Below are 23332 nucleotides of genomic sequence, written 5' to 3'. Positions count from 1 at the left end.
CCCCTCAGCATTAGTCAGGAAGGCAGCCTCATCAGCACCCTTGCATAGCTTACATTAGTACTAGTGTTGCTATCCATCTCCCTTCCAAGCTCTATTCCCCCCATTGAGTAGTTCCACACCGGTACAATCAAAATGCTAGGACAGAAGAAGAAATAGCTACTAGCAAATCCTCTGAAAATGATTTCAATCAGTTTCTTCTGCAATATCAAACCCTCTGAGACATTGATGCTCACGACTGTCTCAAGAAGGATTTGATTGAGCCTCTCTGGAAGAAAAAGGGCTCAGAGGCTTGAAACAAATTTCTTGTCATTTCTTTTTACTTTTATTTCTCTCTCGCTAGTTAAAACTGTCTCCTCTCCAAAGGTGGTTTTCACTCATTTCTTGATTGACAATACAAAGCTTTTTCCATTCATTTGAGGAAACAAATTGAAAGACACATGTATGATTTGTTTGTTTTTTGAGGAAAAGCAGAAAAGGAACAATTTTTTTTCTTCACAATTTCACAGAGGGGAGTCGGAACAGAACAAAGGCTTGTGGATTACAAGCTACATGTAACAATCAGTAACCTCTTTTTTCTTTTTTTCCCAATAAGCTACCAAGGGACCATCCAATCCAGTGAGAATCACGGACATCGTTCAATGATCCTCTGCTGATTCCATTGCCGCTTTCACTGAAGCCGTTTGTTCTTCAGCGGTTTTGACAAGAGATTCTTGCATCTTGATGAATTTCTCTAACAACACTTCCTTGTTCCTTTTTCTTTTAGCTGCTTTGTTCACATCTGTACGGCCCTCATCTCCAAGAACACGTCAATCACCAAGGTTGCTCTCTTCCTCGGCAAGGTTGTCTGGAGCAGAAACGGAAGGAGTTGCATTGGATTTGTCCACAGCTGAGACCGAGTTGGCATTGGTTGCTGGTCTCAAGGTGGATTCCTTTGGTGCCTTTGTTTTTTTCAGTTTTGCATTGTACTCTTGTTGTGTTGCTTGCCATTTTGGGGTGTCTTTCAAGATAGCCCAACAATGATTGAGGTTGAAGGTTGAGTTGTATGTGATCTTGTATAGTTCTTTTGCCTCAGCAAGCTGAAAGATAGAAAGAAACAGATGAGCATCCCCAGCACAGCTTGTAAGCCCAAAATGAAAACAAACCACATCATCGCGAGTCTTTCTGCTGGCCAATTGGTGTTTGACTTGACTGTAACATCCACAAAAGCGACTACAGGTCTTCATGATATGGCTCCAGCAACATTTGAAGGTGTTTGTTAATCGGAAGGGAAGTTCTTTGAAGCCCTTGGTCTTTTTTTTCTCTGTATTGAAATCTTCAACAAGTCTCTTCTGATAAGTTGTGACTCTTTCCCAAAAGGTTGCTGCTTTTTGCCCCGTTCTGACTACAGCATCCCGGGTGACGTTGAGCCATGCCGTGCAGAGAAGTTTATCTTCTTTGATGGTCCAGCAAGGATTTTGGGTTTTGGTACCCTTGGTTGTTTGGTCTTTGACAGGAGCTGAAAGTTGAGGAGTTGGAGGAGGTGATTCATTGGTGGCACCGGTGGTGTTGTCCATGGTGTGATGAGTCGAGGTCATCTGTGGTGAATCAGTGGATATGATTTTGCGGTTGAGATGAGTCGAGGTCGTCTGTGGTGAATTGGTGGATATGATTTTGCAGTCAAGCGGTCAACATGTTGGTCAAGTGGTGTTGATGGCGGCTTGCCCAGAGCTTCCGTAAGAGGCAGCCTTGAGCAGTGTAAGACTCAAAAGTGGTTGTGAAACCCTTTTGCTGAATGGAGAAGGGGATGAAGGAGGTGCAAGCTCTGCCCTTCTATACTACCAGCTACAAGACCCACCAAGGTAAGCTTGGCAAGTTTTAATAAGTGATAGGAGTGGTTAGCTCAAGATAAGTTTTTCGTGACACAGTATAAAAAGGTTGTTATTCAGTATGTAAGGGTTGTTATATGTAAGTAAGAGGGTTGAGTGGGTACGTAAGTTTTTTGGGTGATGGGTGAGTATAAAACTTGATGAGTAATAAACTGAGGAACTACAAATGGGGGGGAAGAGAGCTCCTTATATAGACAAATGTGAGGGATTTTGGCTCCAGGGCAGCCCCTGAGTGAGGTATTTTAGCTGGCCTGGACTGTACAACATGAGGGAGTTAAGAGGGAGTGGCTGTGTACAATTTATGCAAGGGGTGCATACATGAGGAGGGGCTGTGCCAGATGATGTCATAATTTATGCAAGGGGTGCATAAGCTGTGCAGGGAATGATCAGGTGATGTAATAAGACCAAAAAAAGTGGAGTTAGAAGGAACTAGAATGCGGGGAACCATTCAGTTGAAGGGGCACAGCCTGCAGGGGCAGTGCTGCATGATGTCATGTACATAACAAACAAAACCAAACCAATATATGTAGTGGGGATAGAATGGTGCGGGGAATGTGACTTGAGGCGCCTGACAGGTGGTTGACTGAGTGCTACAGGTTGTCCAGAGGGTCTAACTTCCAGTGTAGTGGGGCTCCAGTGATGCTTCCAGTGGGGAATAGGGGTCAATTTAGCCGTGGAGTCCATTTATGGTGTCCAGTTGATGGTATCTTGAGGCCTTCTCTATGTACATGAGAAAAACTTTTGATTTTTCACATTTTGCGTACCACAGCGGGTTTCATCCACCCCCGCAAACTTTGGCATCCCTTTTGGCGGGTCCGCTGGAGGCCAAAAATGCCTTCCAGCCCGCCAAAGTTGGACTCAGGTCGCGCGACAGCGGCTCTGTTGGAGATGCTCTTATCAGTTGGATTGGGCCCCGGAAGGTCATCTGGGCATGATATTGACAGCAGTCATACATAGAAGCTGACTGGGGTAGCATCTGTGCATTGGTGTGGCACGGTGGACGCGGGAACTGGGCTGCCAATTTACATGGCTAGGGTCTCACGGGTGATGGCACCTGACTGAAATGCTTGGATTTATTATATATTTATGTAATTTTACTTCTACAAACAGCATGGAAGGGCACATCTGAGATACAACAAGGTGCACATATGGGCTATTTGCACGGCAGGGATACACATGGAGGGGGAGGGAAGGGGAAGCTACATAGAATAGGGATGGGATCTTCCGGAGGACTCTTAATGGGGGGAAGGTGACATAAATATCTGCAATCTTGGCAGCAAGGGCACTGAGACAAGCATCACTACAGGAGGATGTTGAGGAAGAGTTGGGAGAGGTTGGGATGCCATGCATGGGGGTATTCAAGCAGCTGAGCATTGAAGACAGGAGTCGTTTGGGGCACAAGGAGAGCAGTCTTTATAGACCTGCATGTGCTGATCAACCATATTTTTTGTGGCATTATTATTGAATATGCATATGAACTAAATCCAAGCTGGCTGGATTGCAACATGGACCCTTCAATGGCCCACACCTGGCCAGGGTGCCAATTGGGTGTTCTAGCACCTTGGGCAACCCCAGGACGCAGTGGGGGCCTCCCATATCCAGTGGCGCAATCAGGACTGCTGCATCAGCCGGGCAACCAGCATGGACGACCCCATGACATTTGGTGATGGCCCCTCCCCTACTGGTGTGTCACGCAGGCATCTAGCTGGGGCGGCCATCTGGCGCCCAGGTTGGTGGCATCTCATTGGCGCACCAGGGGCGCCACCAATGCCCACAGTCCCGGTGGCGTCCTGTTGCATGACTGAGCAGCGCCAGTATGGCTCTGGGTCCCTGTCACGCCACCTTGGCGCATGGACTGCTGGGACACCTTCTGGACGCATTGGCTTTTCCCAATCTGCCCCGCTGTGTAGGGGGACATGGCAAGATTATTTATTGCGTAATAATTGCACTGTGGTGTGCCAAATGTGCTTCAAGTATCAAATAACATAAAGTCACAGTTTACTATTGAGAAGGAGACATATTTCTAGATGTATTATTTCATAATTGAATTCTACAGGTCATTTAACCCCTAGTCACTCACTGGAACCACTAGGCTAGCTGCACTCAGTCAAAATTTACTAGTACTATACTGTGTTCATAAGCATAATTACATACTGTAGAGATATTTTGATAGTACATAGTATAGAATTAGACTCAAGGACATATTTATAGTGTATGTAGTGGCGTGGTTTGGTTCTTCCCATGGCATGGTTCCACATGTGGACAACTCCATGATTGTTGTTTGGCTCCACCCACAATGGTATGGGCACCATGGAAACCACTACCACCACCACATGGACACCTGTATGGCGGTCACACCAGCAAAAATCCCTCACAAGGATCCCCACCAGAAAAAATCCCTCACATTTTACTATAAAAGGAGGACATTTCCCCTCCTCAGTTTCAGCATGACACTCAGGCAATCCTAACCAGAACACACATCTCACTCAGAGTTACAAGTCACATCCACATAAAATCCAGTAGTGTGATCTCAATCAAGTTGCCCATCAACATCTTTCATCCCTCAGATTAGTTCTTAGTAGTCAAGTAGCTAGTATCACCACTTCTGCTCTTAACAAGTCAAAGTGATCTTAACCAATTTTGCTCTTAACTGAAGTTTAAGGAAGAGGGCAAAGACACTTTGAATATTTCACATATAACATCAGTTCTCTCAGAAGTCTTGTATCAGTTTATCTCCACTTTCATATCACAAACATATAAAACCATATAAAACATATCTTACGTTAAGACTTATTTCCATTATCTGACTCAATGCTGCTGTAAACCACTACAACTCTATTTCCCATACAAAATCCACTTTCCGCTGAATTCAAGTTTTGATCTAGGTCTGATAAGATACTGCTGCACATAGTTTTCTCTATCATTAGTTTGCCACAACAATAAATCAATTTGTTGTGATAGCTCTTGTGTACACCACGGAGGGCTCAACGCAAAAATTGGGGTTGGGCCGACCATCCCGAGTCCCGCCAGATATTTGGGCGGGCTTCGTAGCGGGAAAAGATGGCACCTGCAGTTGGCCTGACTGCCAGTGTAGGGTTGGCGTAAAACCACTCTGTCAGCCGGCGGTCAAGCAAACTCCCAACACCGGTCTGACGTTGGTGCACCACTGTCAGCCCTGCATCCAACGTTGGCCTGTGGTAGGCGCCGCAGTCAGGGTTGGGTCAAGAGACCTGAGGGCAACTTGCCAAAAGTACTCTCTCCCCAGGGCTTGAACCCATGATGGCCAGCTCATGATCAGTACTTTATAAGTCCAGGGATCAATGATGACCACTAGACCATGGCAGACTTTCTGAAAACAGGACACAGTCATATGCACTATATTTCTTGAATCCAGGGTTTACTACTCATTATGAGCAAAGCAGACACTCTCATTCTTCTCAAGACCTCACTTTTATTTTTATTTTTTTTGTAATTTCTCTCCTATGTAGCCTTTTTCCTTACATGGAAACAGGCACAGAAAACCTATTGAAAAATTGTTTAGTGCCAGAGGCACTATGAATAGTTTTTTTTGGCTGGCTTGCTCAGTTGGGTAAGCCGTGGCCGGCTGGCAGTTCCTGGTGGACTCGCGCTTGACCAACTGGTTAAGCCAACAAGTCCCTCAGGCTGGCTCTACCAGCTGAGGTTGTTGGCCTGCCCGCCGAGGCCGCCTCATGTTGGTTGGGTAAGTTGGGTTACCCCCGCTTGACCCAAGTGCAATGCCGATGTAGTGGTCGGCAGGGTTGGCATTACACTTGGGTCAGATGGGTCAGACCAACGTACATCTGACCCATTGCTACGGTTGACCTGCCCCGCTGTCAGATGCAAGGCAGACAGGTCAAGCCTGCCCTGTTTTAGACCCCGCAGCCGGGCCAACGCAGTGCATTCCAGGAAACAAACCCGTGGTGTAGTATTATAGAGGGGCAGGTCTTTCAAACCACCCGTAACAGTTTTAATAGCTTCTTACATCTTTGAAATATTATAGCTGGCATTTCCCCCTTGCAGAACTGCCACCCGTCCCAAAGGAGTTCTCAAAACGCTGCCAAACAGGGCCTAGAACTTATGCAGCGGTGTATCAGCAATGAGAAGTGGATGCATGGTCATGAAGGCATATTCCAATTCAAGTCCCTCTGTTTGTGGAGGGGGGACGCCCTCCCGCAGATGCCTGTATTCCAACAACATAAATCACATAGGCAGAAGAAAAGAATAAAAAAGGTGGGCAGTGAGGCTATCCCACTGGTACCGGCTACACAAGCCCCAATGGCCACAAGAATGAAGGCCAAAGCCCGGCGGAAGGACAAGAGTCGTAAAACTTGAGGCCAATGTCCCACCCAATGCCCATTCTCTGCTTGGGGCTAGTAGTACAACGCCTTTAGGGCAGCTCCCCCCTTTGACTCACTTCACGGCAGCCATGCTTCACCTGACCATCCAAAGGGAAACATGTGTGTTAGGTTACAAACAGATCCAATGTCTTAAAAACTCCGCCTCGGGATTTCAAGCCGGCTGGCGTTTGCTGTCACGCCCTTCCTCCTCTTGGGCATGTTCAAGCCAACAGCCTTAGGCCCCATTTATAAACAAATATTCAAGTTTTATTTTGAAACTATTCAAAAAGAAATTTGAAACAAAAATGAAAATGAAATCAAAATGAAAGATTTCTGATTTCAAAAACATCTCAGGCAAGCTTCAAACAACAGGGTACACATATAAACATTTGTGCATCCCTGACCAAGTAGCCTGCTGGAGTGGGTAGGCAGGGGCAAGATATCTGTGACACAGGCCAGGACAGCTGGAATACAGCTCCAGGACCGCAGCTTTTTTTTTATGATCTAATATCCAAATATCACCAGTAAGACCAACTGTGTGTTTAGATCAGTGGTATAAGAGCAGCTCTCATGAATGTAGAAGGTTGTGGGTTCAACTCCCACAACACACAATTCTTTTCACCTAAGTAGTTTCAACACATTATTAGTACGGGGTTGTTGGGAGCCTTGCTGGCAAATATTACCTGCATGTCTGTTCTAGTTTGCTGTATCTTGACTGACCCAAGAGTACAAATGTGAGACACCATCTTGGGAATTCTGGCAATGAAGCACGAGAGAACAACCCCTACCACTCCCACCGTGGCCCCTTTACAGGAAAGAAGTAGTCCGGATCTTGATATGTGACAAGTTCAAGATAAAGAATGATTGTCATTCATGCACCAGGAAAAATAAATTATCACTGGACTACAGGTGACATCAGCCTAAGTCCACTGAGCTACCCACCAGTTGCACAGTTGGCCACATGTACAGCCCCATGTAGGAAACAAAGGGGCCATTGTAGCCTAGTTGTGGTAGTGCCAGAGCTAAAAAAAAGTGACAGCCATTGTTTCTTGATGTCACCTGATGTCTGGTGAAAATTGATTTTTCCTGGTGATGGCTCTTCTTCTTTCATGTGCAGGTTCCTGTAAAGGGGCCACAGTGGGAGTGGTAGGGGTTGTCCTCTCATGTTTCATTGCCGGAATTCCCAAGATGGTGTCTCACGTTTGTACTCTTGGGTCAGTCAAGATATAGCAAATAAACATTACCAGAACAGACATGCAGGTGATATTTGCCGGTGAGGCTCCCAACAACCCCGTACTGATAATGTGTTGAAATTACTCAAGTGAAAAGAATTGTGTGTTGAGGGATTTGAACCCACAACCTTCTACATTCATGAGAGCTGCTCTTATACCACTGACACAGCGGGCAATCGGATGTCGCACGCAGCCCGCAGCAACACCCAAGCCAAGAGGACCCCCTTTACGCGGGTGTTGCTGCGGGCTGCGTGCAACACCCAATTGCCTGCTGTGTGAGCTAAACACACAGTTGGGCTTACTGGTGATTTTTGCATATTGGATCATATAGCTTGGCCACTCAAATGGGGCTTGAAGCATATATTCCAACACACCTCCTGGCTTCATGCACCATGAACCAACTATGGATATTGCATATGCAAATCATGTATGTTTGTCATGCATCATAGATAATGATTAATGTATAACAATTATGAAATTGAATATTGCATATGCATATGGAAGTATGAATATCAATTATTCACAGGGTTTAGCCAACTTTAATTCAATTTACTGAGAGCATCCGTACTGATAATGTGTTGAAATTACTCAGGGGAAAAGAATTGTGTGTTGTGGAATTTGAACCCACGACCTTCTACATTGAGTGACACAACACTTGATGGCCGGGTGGGTTTGTACTGGCCATTGAGTGACACAACACTTGATGGCTGGTCAGGTCTTTCCCAGTGTAGCTGTTGGGCTAGCTTGGTAACCCAACCGCTACTTAGCGGCTGGTTGGCCTGGCCTAGCCAGGCCCCTTAGCTCACCTTAGTTATGGTAACTCCGGCCCAGCCCAACCTGGTCCGCGTTTCAGCCACGTTCCTTGTTTCCTCTCTGTTTCATACTCTGTCTTTGCTTATGTCATGCGCGCATCTACCCTTGTATCTTTCCTATAAAAGGTTGTCTCTTTTGCACCTTCTTTGCAAATCATCCTATTTTCAATCTACATACTTCCATCTACAAACATTCCAAAGCTAGAATCTATTGAGCCCACATCCTGTGCCCTGCCCGCCACAGTGGTAGCGAGTTCTCTTTTTTTTAGATTTGGTTATACCTTTTTATCTTTCATACCCTCTCACCGACGCGACTCTCCAGAAATTCTTTTCTTAACAGTCAATTGAAAAAGCCGGCCTTTTTTCCTCTCCCTGATTAAGATCCTCCTAGCTCTTTTTGATCTCACCCCTCTCCGCAAACTCATTTGTCCTTGGTTCTGATTTTCCTAGCTATCTACCTTTCTTACGTATATCGTTGAGCGGTTTTCTTACTTACTGGTGAGTATCTGATTGATACTAAGACGTTCCAAGTCTCCCGACAATAACCCTTTGGGCGGGTTTGGTCAATTCTTGTTTACTTTTTTTGTGTAGTATAAAAGATGTTAGGACGTGACACTAATTGTATAAAACCTTTTGAATCTCTGTAGTTAGACTCATCAACAAAATGGCTATTCCCCGTTCCCCTGTCCTTGGTGGTGTCAATGTTAACTGAGGCGGTCAAACTAGCCGTGTTGCTCCTCCTCCTCCATCAAACAGACTAGAATATTCTCCTGAGGAGCTTGAATTGCTTGATAACAAGCAACGTCTTTGGATTGTGGAACATCCTTGTTTCTGGATGCCCTGGACCCCTCTTTGTGACGATTTGGACGAAAATTTCTGTGACCCTTTGGAGTCTCCCACTGGTGGTTCAAATGCCACCAATTCAACTGATGATGGTGACACCACCATGACGCACAACAACAGAACAGTGAAAGGGAAGGCCCGTGAGACTGAGAACGGCTTGGGTCTCTCTAACATCGCTGGGTTGTTGGTCAACAGTTCCGGCCCCCTTCCTTCTTCTATTCCCCCATTAACTCTCCCGGCCCCGCGTATCACCTGTTGAGTTGTCTGTTAGTCTGCTACCATGATGTATCACCACAGTAAGGAGGGCTGTCGGATTGACCCATGAGCACTACCAACCAACCACCCAGCTGGCAGCCACAAGCGTCTGTAGCCTAGTTGGTAAAGGCAGCACTCTAGTATGTGTCTCAGCATAGCTGAGGTTGTGAGTTTGACTCTCACCAGATACATCTTCATTTTACAGTCTCTACAGGTTATGAGCCCAGAGCTACCTGAGCGCTACTCGCTTACAATAGAGACTTGATGAATTTGTGAATGCTTACTTGTAAGACCACGCAAACCCCTATAAGCCTACATCTAGATCACGGGTTCAATCCCTACGCTGATCATCTTTCCTGGGTCTCATTCCCACTCTCTCTTGGGGTCAATCCCCACTTCCCATCATGTAGCAAGGGGGGGTGTTGAGTTGTCTGTTAGTCTGCTACCATGATGTATCACCGCAGTATGGAGGGCTGTTGGATCGACCCATGAGCACTACCAACCAACCACCCAGCTGGCAGTCACAAGCGTCTGTAGCCTAGTTGGTAAAGGCAGCACTCTAGTATGTGTCTCAGCATAGCTGAGGTCGTGAGTTTGACTCTCACCAGACACATCTTCATTTTACAGTCTCTACATCACCAACGATCGTAACTCAGCGACTCTCACTTGTCTTCATGAATAAACTGCTCAACGGGCTGCTTTGGCTGGAGCCACTAGCAATGGCCAGTATGAGACAAATGTTGGCTGAGTCTTCAAGGACTGGTCTTTCATGAATTGCCCCCAATACAATGGTTTGATCAAAGTTGATGTCAAGCGTTGGATTGGGACTCTTTTGGCTGTTTTGGATTCCGGTCAGGCTCACCCCGAAATTTGGCACCATGTTGGTTTTTGCTTACTCGACCACAAGGCTTTCCTGGATTACAAGGACGCCATTAACTCTGGTGGTTGCCCTGGCAATTGGGCCGCTTTCTGCCGTTGGCTCCTCAAACTTAACCCACTCTGTGTTTCAAAGGACTCGATTCTCAACGACTATGACCGACTCTATCAGCAACCCAATGAAACGGCTCAATCATTTTTCCAGCGTTTTCGCGAGTGGCAACACAAGGCAAAGAATTACGGCTTTCATTATGAAGCCAGCTCGGGATTTGTTACCCGTTTAAATCGTGGACTAAAGGAAAAAGTGAAGGGGATCGTGGAGATGGAGCGCCAACGCGGGACACCTCTCAGCTTGAACCAGATTGTGGTCACCACCTTGGAAGAGGATCAAACTTATCGGCTTTGCACCGCCAACTCCATTGCCTCCGGCTCCCGCAACAACAAACAATCTGCAGATGCTCCTGTCGCCTCATCCTCCAAATGTGCTGGTGGATCCGGTGGCAATGATGGTAACTCTTGTGCATGTTACAACTGGGGTAAAGAAGGCCACCTCAGTTCGAAGTGTCCTGAACCAAAGACGGCCAAGCAACTCAAATACAAGGCAAAACGCTCTGGAACTAGTGGCAATGGCTCTGGCTCTGGCGCAAGCGGGTCTTTAAATGCTTATTTGGTGAGGAAATGTCTCTCCCGCCAACTGTTTTATCCTCTTTTGTTTCTGTTGTAAAAACTTGCAATGTTAATACACTCGTTGAACCAGAAGAAGATGAGCGCCCCCGCGACACTTGTAACATGTCAACAACAAATATAGTACCTTTTTCTGATTGCCCAAATATGGGGACAGAACAACTCCCTCTGGAGTTTGTAAGTGTTGACGCATCTTGTGATTTAGTCTTTGATGGTTTGGGTTCTGATCGCCCCTCCATAAATGTCTTGGCTCATGAAAGCAGCCTTCACACTGATTTTCTCCTCCAACTTGAGGGACGCTTAGCTAACGTCCTTTTGGATACAGGTGCCGGCTCATCTTACGTAACTCTCTCTTTTCTCTCTGATCAAGGTCTTAAAACCTTTTCCGCCGATACTCCATTCTCCGTTGCAGGAGCTTTTGGTGACGTAATCCACAGTTCAAAGATGTGTAAATTAAATCTGATCTTATCTGATCATCCATTCCCTGTCCTCTGTCGCGCAGCGCCCCTTTCTCAGTATGATGTAATACTGGGTCAGGATTGGATCACGGCTAACGTTTCCAGGACGGATTGGACTACCAACAAATGGGTTTTAAAATCACCCAATGGGCAACTATTTTCCATTTATCCAAAGTCCTCCGACTGTTCCCCTTCCTCCATTCACACCCTTCAAACTTTTGTCAGCGACCCGGAACTCATTCCGCTCTCCCGCCAAGAAATGAAGAAATCCTTGACTCAGGTGTTTGTTTGCAGTATTGTAGAAGGCAGTCTGAATTTCCTTGGTCCTCAAGAGTTCCCCGCGGCTTCTCTCCCAACCGTCTTCAGCTCTTCAGAAACGTTTGGCTCTTGACTTCGCTCTCTGGTATCAAAATACAATTCTCTTTTTGCCCCAATTGACTCTGTCTCCCACAAGGAACAAGTAATTGAACATCTTATTGATACTGGCGAGGCGAAGCCAGTTTATCAGAATGTTAGACAAATGTCTCCGTTGCTTCTCCAAGAACTCAAGACTTGGCTTCATAAGTTGCAAAGCACCGGCTTCATCCGGCCTTTGACTTCCGCCTGGTCTTCGCCTATACTTTTCACCAAAAATGCTAGTGGTTCTCTTTGGTTTTGCGTTGACTATTGCGCGCTGAACAGTGTTACGAAGAAAGATTGCCATCCGCTTCCTCTGATTCAGGAATGTTTTGATTCTCTTCAGGGCGCTAAATATTTCTCAAAGATTGATCTTCAGCAAGGGTTTCATCAGATGAAAATTGCCCCGGCTGATGTACCCAAGACGGCATTTGGGACAAAATATGGACACTACGAGTGGCTTGTTATGCCGTTTGGACTCGTGAATGCTCCCAGTACCTTTCAGAGCATGATGACACATATATTACGTGAGTATATTGACAATTTTGTTCAATTTTATCTTGACAATATTTTGATCTATTCAACTTTGGAAGCTGAACATGAAAAGCATGTGAAAACAGTCCTCTCTGTCTTGCAGGCTGAAGAACTGTGATGCAGTGGACATAAGTGTTCCTTTGGCCTTGAGGAAATTCAGTATGTTGGTCATCTTGTTTCTCAAAATGGGATCCGTCCAATGCCGGATAAACTCAAGGCGGTTGATAATTGGCCGCGGCCATCAGATGTTCACAATGTGCGTAGCTTTCTAGGCTTATGCGGGTTCTATAGACGTTATGTAAAGAATTTTGCTAAGATAGCCTCTCCCCTGCATGATTTGACAGCAGGCAATGTTATGAAACGTCAGGTTGTAAAGTGGTTTCCTCTGCATGAGGCCGCTGTGGTGGCCCATTTGGTTGACCGCTAGTCAGAAGGATTCTTGCCGCTGCTGCCAGCAAGATCGGCAAGTCTCAGATTCATTCTCACCCTTCAATATTTTCAAGATTCAAGACTTCACACCTCAAGACCCAAGATCCTCACTCATTCCTCAAAGTTTCATCTTCAAGACCCTCAAGATGTGATCAAGAACCTGAAGCTTCAGTTTATTCCTCCCAATCCTCCTTATCCTCTTCCTCAAGTTTCATATCCCCCTCTGGTCCACTCCCTTCAAATTCTTGGTCCCAACACAGCATGTGCTGTGGGTTTGTCTCTTGTTTTGTCTGTGGTTTTGATTCTTCTTCTCCCTTTCTTCTCTTTCCATTGGTGGTTGATTGTTTTGTGTATGCTTTTGCCTCATCTCTTTGGTTTCTCCTTTTTGTCTTGTGTTTTTGTTTTCTTTTCTTTTCTCGCTGTTGTCTGTTGTGTTGTGCGCGCGCATGGCGCGCAAGGAGATGATGAAATGTATGTGACAGGTCGCCTCCCTGAGTCCAAGTTTGCCAAACTTGGAGGATGGGAGAGGAATGGCATTCTGATCCAAGAAATAAGGCCATCACTTTCTCCGAATCATCATCAAGAGTCCCTTCCAAGAGTCCACCCCCTCTCATCAAGAATCCTTTCCTAGATCCTTTCCCAACAAACCAAACCGCCGCCGAGGATCTGAACCCCGGCAAAACAACTCGAAACCACTTCCACAGCTATCAATTCGAATCCGTACAACTCTTTCTGGACCAATCCGTGAGGGCAGTCACCCCGACACCTTTTCCCCTCCCAGCGCTGCCGCTGGCCTAGCACCAAGCAGAGCTCCATACCGCTTGCCTGGAATTGAAGAAAGCCTTGATCACGGCTCCTGTCCTTCTCACTCCGGATCCTTCTAAACCTTCCATCATTGAGACGGATGCCTCTGACTTCACCATTGGCGCGGTTCTCCTGCAACTTGGCCTTGACAACAACAACCATCCTGTTGCTTTTGAATCCAGAAAGCTAAACTCCGCCCAACGGAACTACCCTGCTCAGGAACGCAAACTGCTCACTATTATTCACTCTTGTCGCAAGTGGCATGTCTATCTGGACAGCGCCGTAGCCACGACCATCATCTACACGGGCCACACCTCTCTCCAGTATCTTCACTTGCAGAAATTGCCTTCTAAACGCCTCTCTCATTGGATTGAGGAGTTCTCCGAGATGGACATCAAAGTTAAATACAAGAAGGGTTCCAAGAATATTGTTCCCAACGCTTTGTCCCGACGATCCAATATTCTTGTCATTCAGGAAGTTTCTGAAGAGCTTCATCCTTCTGATTGGCCCCTGCTTATCCCTTACATTTTGGACAACAACCCTATCCCTTCTTCTATCTCTGACGTTCTGGTTGAGACCACTAAGGAAAACATGAAATATTTTTCTAATGATGCCAAAGACAAGACTTTGATCTATGTAGGACGCCCCGGAAGAACTGAAAAGTCTCCTTTTGTTCCTTTTCTCCATTGATTGGACTTGCTTACTCAGGTTTATGACTCTCTTGGCCATCGTGGTCGGGACACAACCTTATCGCTCCTTCGCGGACGAGGATGATGGCCTCATAGGGCCACAGACGTTAAGGATTACATCTGCACTTTCTTGGTCTGTCAAACGTTTGAACGACCTCGTCACTCACAGCAAACTGCCGAGCAGGTCCCCTTGCCCCTGGTTGGACCTTTTGAGCACTGGTCCGCTGACTTTATCTCAATGCCCAAGAGTAAGCCGAGTGGATTTAAATGGATCCTGACAATCATTGATCACTGCACTTCTTGGCCAGTGGCAGTTCCAATGAAGGAAGCCACCTCCGCTGCCATTGCAGACGCCCTCCTCCAACATGTCATCATTCCTTTTGGCACGCCAAAACAATTTCTTACCAATTGCGGTTCCAACTTTCTCTCCAAAGGGCTTCTCAAATTTCTCAAGAGTGGAAAAATCAACAAGCTCAACACTTTGGGATACCACCCTCAAACAAACAGAGAAAACAAGTGCTATAATGGCATACTTGAGGCGGCTATTTTTTGTCTCAACACAACTGGGGACCCCGCACAATAGGAATCCGTTCTACCAATTGCTCTCTATTTGACTCGGATTCATGTTAGAAACAGCAGTGGTTTTTCCCCTTTTGAATTGACCTATGGCGTTTCCCCACCTCTGGCTTTTGAGCAAAAGAAGATGATTGCCTCCAATCCTGTCTGTCCCGGAGAAACTGAACTCTGTAATAAAATCAAATTACTTAATGAAACCCGCTGCAAGGCTCTCTCTCCAACGTAACAAGACGTTCTCTCAAGAACAAAAAGGCTTTCAATGACAAACTTGGTTTGGATGTCATTACTTACGACTTAGGCCAATCGGTTAAGCTCTGGAACAAAAAATACACCAAAGGACAACCTTGGTGGTTTGGCCCTTTCAAAATCATTGACAAACTCAACAACAATGTTTATATCCTTGAATCTCTGGATGGCAAAAAGTATCCCCGTCCCGTTAATGGCAATAATCTCCGCCTTTTTTCTCTACGCTCCCTTATCTCAAACAATATGTGGGTGACGCCTCCTTCTATAGCAAAGGATATCCGCCAAAAAGACGCGCAAGTTGCAATGCTAAGGAAGCCCTTGTGAAGACAAAAGCTATTGCCAACCTTAAAATTCCCCCTCAACACCTCGGTGTTAAATTTGATGGTAAATTTATCAACGGCGGGACTAGGTCAGCCCCTTAACTTAAGGGGGGATGTTGTAGCCATCGGGCTAGCTTGGTAACCCGACCGCTACTTAGCGGCTGGTTGGCCTGGCCTGGCCAGGCCCCTTAGCTCACCTTGGTTATGGTAACTCTGGCCCAGCCCAACCTGGTCCGCGTTTCAGCCACGTTCCTTGTTTCCTCTCTGTTTCATACTCTGTCTTTGCTTATGTCATGCGTGCATCTACCCTTGTATCTTTCCTATAAAAGGTTGTCTCTTTTGCACCTTCTTGCGAATCATCCTATTTTCAATCTACATACTTCTATCTACAAACGTTCCAAAGCTAGAATCTATTGAGCCCACATCCTGTGCCCTGCCCGCCACACCAGCCATCAAGTGACACAACACTCAATGGCCGGTTGGGCCTGGACCGGCCTTGCAAGGGTGTTAATGATTTTTATTTGAATACGTCTCTGAGTTGGAAGAAGCTTGTCACATGTACATGGTGACAGTGACATGTGGTCCTTCCAGAACCCGACAAAAGGGATTTGTGCCCAAATTTTTGCAGGTTGAGAACTCCTGGGTGCAAGATCAGGAGATTCTTGCATTTGGGGGCATTCAAAGTAGTGAACTTAACACAAGTCCCTCCCGTGCTCGCGGGGTGCGAGCACCTCTCCTTCGGAGACGCTTTGCGCCTCTAACTTAGCTAATTTCCCTCCTCGGGGGAGCGCAGCAACCTCCGAAGGAGGGACTTACGTGCTAAGTCGACTCCGTGGCCTGAGAGCATTTCAGCTTTTGGTGGGCAATTTTTCACAATCAACCTCACGCACTCGTCTCTGGACGCTTTTCCTTCTAGTTTTCATTTCTGGGACCACGCAAGCGGTCCCCATGTACCTACTATTTTTTTTGTCTCCATCCCATCAGCTGCCTTCACTATCCTGATGTGTAGATTTTTTATTTCCTCTTGGGCATTACACTTGAATTCCAGGCACTTCCACACATTCAAACTGTATTCACTGCTGAAACATACTATGCTGTGTAAATTTTCAGACAATGCAAAGAGTTATGAAGCAGTAATGACAATCCTTTTAGTAAACGCAACGACGACGGCAAGACAATTCAGACTCCCAGCAACACACCTTATGAAGCAGTAATGACAATCCTTTTAGTAAACGCAACGACGACGGCAAGACAATTCAGACTCCCAGCAACACACCTGCGGTAACGCAGGGATGAGTTTTGTTTTTATTTTGATGATGATGATGATGAGGGACGCGTGCAAGAGATTTATGTTAGTCTCTTCCTCACGGTGATTATGGTGTAAACGCGTGTATAAATTTCTTTTGATATGTAAAGGATAAAACTATGACAAGTATAATGAATAAGAAGAATAGCGGACCTTATGAAGCAGTAATGACAATCCTTTTAGTAAACGCAACTACGACGGCAAGACAATTCAGACTCCCAGCAACACACCTAACACACAGAAAACAAGTAATAAAGAAATAATGGAACAGGAAAAATAATTGTTAGATCCAAGATATAAACGCATAACATTAAGACATAGAGAGAGGCATACCTGCGGTAACGCAGGGATAAGTTTTGTTTTTATTTTGATGATGATGATGATGAGGGACGCGTGCAAGAGATTTATGTCTATATGAATCAGAAGGGGAAAATGGAAAAGGGAATAGGGATGAAGAGAGTTTTGAGTTAGTTCGGGTGGTTCGGATTCTTGATGATTGTTAGATGGGTTTGATGTGCTTACTAGTCTCTTCCTCACGGTGATTATGGTGTAAACGCGTGAGGAAAAGACTAATAAGGTTGGGCCCGCACGGTTTGTTTTTGATAACAGTCGAAAAAGAGGTTAGGGTTCTGGGCGATACTTTTTCGGATGCTGATGAGAATTGAAACTCTTTTTCTGCGTATTCATAATGGGAACGCGGGGTATTCATAATTTAACAGTCCCCCTCAATTCGAACAGCATCCTTCAATCCGATCATATTCCGAAACTTGTAGAATGGGGTTTTTCCTAGGTTTTTGGTGAGAATATCTGCTATCATATTTGAGGCGTATGTATGTTTCATCTTGAATGTCCCTGCCTGAACGTGTTCACGGATCCAGTGATGTTTGATGGCAACATGCTTGACGCGTCCGTGATGGACGGGGTTCTGGGCTAGGTGAATTGCGCTCAAGTTGTCACAGATCAGCTCTAGTGGAGTTTGAATAGGAATGTTCAGTTGCTTCATTAGTTTGGCGAGCCAAAGCGCTTCTTGTCCTGCTTCAGTTATTGCTCGATATTCAGCCTCCGTAGATGAAAGCGCGACTGTCGGCTGTAGACGACTGCGCCAGCTAATCGCGCCATTCTTGAACTTAAAAACATAACCAGTGGTTGATCGCAGCGTAGATTTGTCACCTGCCCAATCTGCATTTCTGGCTACCTCAGGGAAGGCCCATCCAGGATTTGCCGATAAGTTTTTCGCCACGCTGAGATTGATAGACTATTTTTAGTGTTGAGGTCCCCTTGAGATATCGTAAGACGTGAATGAACGCGTCCCAGTGCTTTTGATTTGGCTTCTCAAGAAAACGGGAAAGAACACCAACCGCGAAGCTGATATCCGGTCTGGTGCAGATAGCTATATACATTAACGATCCAATTGCCTTGCGGTAACGTTGATTCCGTCTGGTGAACTCCGAGGATTCTTCATCTGTTGACTTGAGTAATTTGACGTTGTAACCAAAGGGGGTGCTAGCAGGTTTACAGTTGAGCATATCGAATTTTTCCAAGACGTTTTGAATCATGCCCTGTTGATGTAGAGAATAGTTTCCGTGATTGTCGCGTTTGATCTCAATTCCGACCGCAAATTTTGCAATTCCCAGGTCTTCCATGGCCCATTTCTTCTTGATCTCGCTTTTTACAGACGAGATTTCATTGCCAGTGATAATCATGTCGTCCATGTGTAAATATATGATGCTTTCTTTCCCACTTCTGGATCGGTAAAAGACGCACGAGTCTGCTTCAGTTTTCTTGAAACCAATTTCCTTTAGATATTTTTCCACCTCTAGATGCCATAGCCGCGCGGATTGTTTCAGACCGTATATAGATTTGTGTAATCGCCAGACTTTTTCCTTTCCGCCTTGTTCAAAACCTTCAGGTTGTTCAAGGTAGATTTCTTCATCAAGGTCGCTGTTAAGGAAAGCGGCGACTGCATCCATTTGTTCAATGTCCCAATTGTTCCTTGAGGCGAGCGCCACGATGAGTCGGAGAGATGAAGGTTTACCGGTAGGGGAGAAGGTTTGATCGTAATCGACACCTTCTTCCTGAGTATATCCTTTGGCGACAAATCTGGCTTTGTATTTAGAAATACTTCCATCGGGAAGAGTCTTGACTTTGAATACCCACCTTCCCTTGATTACTTTCCGATTTTGGGGTCGGGTTGTGAGACTGAATACTCCTTTAGATTTCATGCCGTCAACCTCTTTGGTGGACGCCTCCAGCCAGCGTTGTTTGAATTTGGATTCTTGAATGTCTTTGAATCTTTTGGGTTCAAATTTTGGATCTTCAGAGGATAAGGTGTCAATCTTGAATTTGCTGTTAGCCAGGTACGCACGGCTGGGGAGCTGACTAATTCTGGTTGATCTTCTGACGTAGTTAGGGTGATCAGGATGTGTGATCGGGGGTTTTGGAGGGATGACTTTGATCCTTTGGACGGCAGATGAAGGCGGATCCGGGCTTTGACTGATATCAATGGCGTTATCGTTAGAATCATCAGAATCATCAGATTGGGATGAATTAGAGCTAAGAGGAGATGTAGGTGGATTTTTGCTAGTCTCCTCCTCAATGAAGAATTGATCTGGATCCGTATCGCCTCTTTCCAGAAAGGATGTCTCGTCAAAGGTTACGTCATGAGTGTTGATGATTTTGTGATTCTCGTAATCAAAAATGAGATAATTTCGATTGAACTCGTCAAAACCGACAAGGAATCCTTTTCTAGACGTAGGACTGAACTTATTATCCATGAGCTCCTTCCGGTTATGGATGAACGCCAAACAGCCAAATGTTTGAATGTATCTGAGGTTGGGTTTGTGTCCATACCATAGCTCGTAAGCACATTCAGGGAAACCGTTCCTTGACCGATTGAAAACACAGTTTTGGATGTACACCGCCGCAGCGCAGGCTAGGCTCCAGTAACGAGTAGGAACACTGCTCTGCAGCATTAAAGCGCGCGCCTTTGTTGAGATTGTCCGCATGAAACGCTCCACAAGTCCATTCTGTTGGGGAGTGTAGGGGGCTGTTGTATTCTTCACGATGCCGAGTGATTCGCAGAAAGGGATCAGGAGCGAATTGATAAACTTGCTACCACCATTGGTTGTTATCATTTTAACCTTCTTCTCACAGTGTCGCTCAGCTCGGAGAATAAATGAATTAATTGCATCGAATACTTCTTCCTTAGTTTTTGTTTTCAGGAAGTAAATGAACACCATTCTAGTATATTCGTCAACTATTAACATGAAGTATGAATGATTGAAGATACAAGGCGCTCTAATGATTCCACTGAGATCTATGTGGATGTTGTCTAACGGGTGCTGAGAGTATGGTTTATTGCCCAAGAGAGGAAGTTTTGTTGACTTGCTTATCTTACATGTTTCGCAGTTGATGTCGGGTACCGAGTCAGTCATTAGAGTTTTCTTGAGATAGGTTGGATTGATATGTCCTAGTCTGTTATGATCTATGTTGCAAGCGTTCTGGTCAGTTTCAGTTTCAATCAAGAGTTGAGGTGAAATGTTGCTAACCGGTTTGATCTTGACTACCATGAGATTATTCACGTATTGCCCGCAGAGAAAAGTTTCATCGTCGAAAGCAATTATGAATTTCTTCGGGTCGCTAGGGTCGGCCACTTCAATTGCCCCCTTTTGCTTCAGAGCACCGGCAGCAATAAGATTGTTTTGAAGAGATGGAATGTATAGGGAGTTTCTGAGAGTGAATTTGTTAATGGTGACGCCTTTGATAACAACGTCTCCACTGGCCTCCACTTTGAGTTCTTCCGCACCAGCTGTCATAATCGAGTCGGGTTGAATTGAAGTGTTATCAACATTCTTGAAGAACAAGTATTCATTGAACATGTGACTAGACGCGCCGGTATCCCATATTGCTTCGAATTTGGGATGCACTAGATTGGCCTCGTGTCCGTAGGCTACGAAGACATAGTTCTTCTTCTTGGGGGCTGTTGAAACACCGGTATGACTCGCAACATTGACAGGCGGGCTAGTAGGCTCTTCGTCAACAGGCTCGGATGATTTAGCTAGATTTGCGTGATTCTTCAGTGGATTAAGGCCACGTGATTCAAACCACTCTCTCTGAGCCTTCGCATTCTCCGGTTTCTTAAAACATTTGGACGCGGGGTGAGGACCTACGCATTTGGGTTTATCAGAATCTCGTTTGAAAGTGTTGTGTGCCATCTTGAGGTTGCTTATGCCTTCGCTGAGTTTGTTGCTGGATGTGAAATCGAATTCGCTATTCTCGTCTTTGTATTGCTTAAGCGCTGCGATGACGGCTCGACTAGTGATAGGTTTAACAGTCCGTAGAATATTGCGGACTTCTGGCATGTGGCTGCTATGTAGGGAGTGAAGTAGTCGTCTTCCAAGGTATGATTCATCGAAATTTCCTCCTCTGTTGAGAAATTCGTTTTTAAGTTTGAGGAAGTTGTTGATGTGGCTGGATATGGAGGTCTTGTAGTCTTGTTTGAATTTTTCAATCTTTGCTTGAATTAAATAGATATTCGCTTTGTTGTCGGCTTGATGGAAATCTCTGACTATCTTCCATAGATGTGCGGGTCCGTGTTCCATTTCTGGAACCATTTTTCCGGGTCTTGCTTGTGCGTCTGGGTTTTCTTCTAGTTCTTCTTTGGTTGGTTCAATCATTTCTTGAATTTTGGCGATCTTGACATCAAGAATTCCGGATCGGAATCGATTTGAATTGTCTTCATCCATCCGAGAGAACAAGAACTCGAGAATACATCTGCAATTTATCTCGTTAATCTCGGGGACAACAGCGTAGTCTTCATAGTATTTGTCCTGGAGATATGGATCGAAGTAAATGATCTTAAGAGCTCCCGTGATTTGTTTCAACCAAGAGGAGTAATTGTCGTCTGTTAGATCTTCAATCCCTTTGATTTTGTTGAGAGTTGAGGACATGGCGAATGCGTGCGCTTGATCAGTTCCAAGCACGAGACCTCCTTGACCGATTGCATTTTTCGCGGCTGCCTTTTGAAGGTTCGCAATTCGTGTCTGTTCTGATTGTGGTTGGTCGGCCATTTTGATCTCTCGCTACCATGTAAATTTTCAGACAATGCGAAGAGTTATGAAGCAGTAATGACAATCTTTTTAGTAAACACAACGACGACGGCAAGACAATTCAGACTCCCAGCAACACACCTTATGAAGCAGTAATGACAATCCTTTTAGTAAACGCAACGACGACGGCAAGACAATTCAGACTCCCAGCAACACACCTGCGGTAACGCAGGGATAAGTTTTGTTTTTATTTTGATGATGATGATGATGAGGGACGCGTGCAAGAGATTTATGTTAGTCTCTTCCTCACGGTGATTATTGTCAGGTTGCGAAACCAAGCGCAGAAAGCTTCCTAAACTGTAAGCTTCCAAATCAAGAAGAAACTTGCGCTGTTGCTAAACCATGAAACCAGCCCTATCCCAAAAAACTAACAATACACCAAAATACCTTACTTACCGCAGCCTTGGCCAGCGTTGTTTCAGCCTCTAACCCTGACCCTTGGTCAGGTGCGGCGCAATCCCATCCTGAACCCTGAATACATCAGCAAGAAAGGACGCCCGACTCGTCGGGTCCCTAACCTGTTAGTACAGTGAACTTTGCCTATAAAAGAGCCTGCTCGACCAGCCCAAAATGCTGACACCAGCCTCATTCCAATCTTTCCTTCCTCGCAAAAGATCCAAGCAAAACTTGCACGCTCTTAAACTTTGATTCCCGTCACTACCTCAGACCTTAAAACTATAATCTTAAAAATATAAAAAACATAATTCATCCTTTTACTTCTTCTCGTCTAATCTTCATTACGCTCCAAAACTCAAAATTACCAAAAACATCCTTGTTTCTCCACGCACGCCTGTGTTCTTCAAACCTTTGCCCATCTATCTCCAACTACTCGCTACCTACCGCTTCGGCTCTTTTTCTTCCTAAAAAATCATCGACGCACTCTTGTTGCCTCCACACCTCATTCCATTCATCTCACAGAAGTCTTCAGACTACCGCCCTTGCTCTTAGTTCTCCTAATTCTTACAGATTTACAGTCTCGAGGCACAAACGAACTCACCTCAAACCCTTGGAAAAACAAGAGCAAGGACAACCATGACTTCAACTAAGGAAGAACTATCAACACTTCCGATGCTCGTCGGCAGCAGCAACTACCCCATGTGGGCGCAACGATTGACGACGTACCTTGGCCACAAAGAGCTTCTTGCCACCGTAAACGTCGACCCCGGTCAAAACCCAACTGCAAGCGCTACCAAGAAACTGAACGAAGCTGCTTTCATCATCAGCTCCAAGATCGGCGACCGCATTTACCACGGCATCGTCACTCCACAGCGCGCCTCAAACGGCTATGCTATATGGACGAAGGTGAAAAGAATGTACGGCTCCAACACAATTCACAACCGTATTCGAGCAACAAACAAATGGAACAATTTGTTTTTCAACGGCAATATAAACCAATTTTTGGACCACGTCGAACAATCCCTCGCTGAATTCGCCGCCATCGGCAAAATCACGTCTGAAACCGACATCTGCGGTTTCATCATAGCTAAAATATCGACCAGGCGCCCCGGCCTTACTGATCCATTGCTCACCAATGAAATCCT

This window comes from Puccinia triticina, chromosome 10A, assembly GCF_026914185.1.
Source record: "Puccinia triticina chromosome 10A, complete sequence".
In the NCBI taxonomy this organism is placed as follows: Eukaryota; Fungi; Basidiomycota; class Pucciniomycetes; order Pucciniales; family Pucciniaceae; genus Puccinia; species Puccinia triticina.
The sequence above is the reverse complement of the archived record's forward strand: the minus strand, read 5'-3'. Positions refer to the sequence as shown.